The sequence below is a fragment of the Crocodylus porosus genome, unplaced genomic scaffold (genome assembly GCF_001723895.1).
Source record: "Crocodylus porosus isolate Cpor-Errol unplaced genomic scaffold, CroPor_comp1, whole genome shotgun sequence".
Taxonomy (NCBI): Eukaryota; Metazoa; Chordata; order Crocodylia; family Crocodylidae; genus Crocodylus; species Crocodylus porosus.
Genome location: NW_017728933.1, coordinates 4,671,653 through 4,673,416, shown reverse-complemented (window position 1 = coordinate 4,673,416; position 1,764 = coordinate 4,671,653).

Sequence of the window (1,764 nt, the reverse complement as noted above, 5' to 3'; positions counted from 1 at the left end):
GCCTGCAGCAGTGAGGCCAACGGGCACCTCGCAATCGCAAAAGCAGAAGGAGGCCTGTCAAATCTGGCCGTGCAGTTTGATACATGTCTGGTGGCCTGGCCCCATGCCATGGGGTCCTTGCACACAGCTGCAGGCCCCTCACTTATCCTTACAGCCTCGCCTGACCGGCCAGTTAAACACGCTCGCTTCCCGTGACCCTGTGAGCTGTGACAGAGAGTTCAAACAATCTGCAAGGGTGGCAGGCCAGGCGCACTTCCCCATGGCGAGGCCACGCCGAGGGCCCATAAATCAGGCAGGCTCGAAACAGCTCCTTTCAATTCCTTAACCCGCTCAGTAATTGCGTTTATCGACAGATTTATACCGCGGGCGCAGACATTCCCCCGGAGCCCCGACACGCTTAAACATGAGCCTCCCCACGTGCCGATCGATGGCCGTCCGACATTGTCTCCGTCTGTCGGAGGAGAGGGGCACGGCTCGCCGCTCCTGCAGGCATGTGCCGGGGAAAGCATTGGCATCTTGCAGATCAGACCTTGACGGTCAACAGGCTCGGGGTCAGCCAGAGCCGGGGTGGGGGGAGCGAACCCCGGAGCGGAGCGCGCTGACCATCAGGGGCACTCGACCCCGGGACTGGTATTCGCAGCCGGCCGTGGGCCTCGGGCAAGAGCCGGAAGGGGCCGGGGGGCTGACTGCCGCAGGAGGGACCCTGCGCTCTTCGCACGGGCCCATCAGCAGCAGCGTGCCCGGAGCTTCCCCTGCATCAAAGTGGCTCGCGCCAGCTTTTCCCGGAGGTGTTCGACACGACTCGTATCCCACGGCATGCCAGGGCGTACAAGCCCCCAAAGAAAACCTGCCCGCACTCCAGACATGAGCCCTCACCATGAGGCTGCTCGGGGGTCCCCGGTCTCGGGGAAGTCCTGCTCCACACTGCTGGCTTGGGGGTCTGCCCCCGCCACGATCAGCAGGCCTGCCAAACCAGTGGCACAAGCCAGCCGGACCCTGCACGAGCCACCTGAGAAGGAGCCCTGCAGCTGCTCCGGAGGCCCGTGGCCCTGGGTACCAAGCTGCGCTGGCACCCTTCCGATAACCCCGCGGCCCAGGCGGCCACCCTGCAGAGGGGCCAGCGGGTAGCAGGGATCCCCCGCCACACCCCACGCCCACAAAAGCTCCCCCCACCCGCTGAGGCCGTCGCCGAGGGGCGAGTGCGGCAGGGTTGGTTTTCGTGCTGTGACTAGCTGGGCTGGGAAACCGCGAGGCCCTCAGAAGAGATGCCCCAGGGGGACACGAGCAAGGCCAGGTCCCCCCGGCTGCTGCTCTGGGCCGGCGACGGAGACGGGCTCGAATCACACCACGAGACGCCACTCGGCAGGTCCGAGCCCGCCGGCCCTAACCGGTTTGCAGGTGGGCCCGTCCCCTCACTCTACTGCTGCCCCTTCCCCTCAAAGGGAGAAGCCCCCCGCAGTCCTGCCCCGCTCTCTCCCACGGGGCCCGGCTTGCACGCTACACGGGAGCACGTCTCACGGAAAACAGGCCTGGCATCATCAACCCGGGCACCCATCCCCCTCTTCAAAAGCCCTTGCTGCTTGGCCAAAGAGCTGCTCTGTCCTCAAGGGAGACGGGGACACGGACGAAAGGCAGCTGGGGGCCCTGGGTCTGGGCGGAGACGTGCTAACGAAGCTCGGTGTCCGGGCCCCAGGCGGGAGCAGGAAGGGCTGGCCATGGGCAGCACCGACACCCACTGCCAGGGCCTCAGGTGTGCTCACCAGG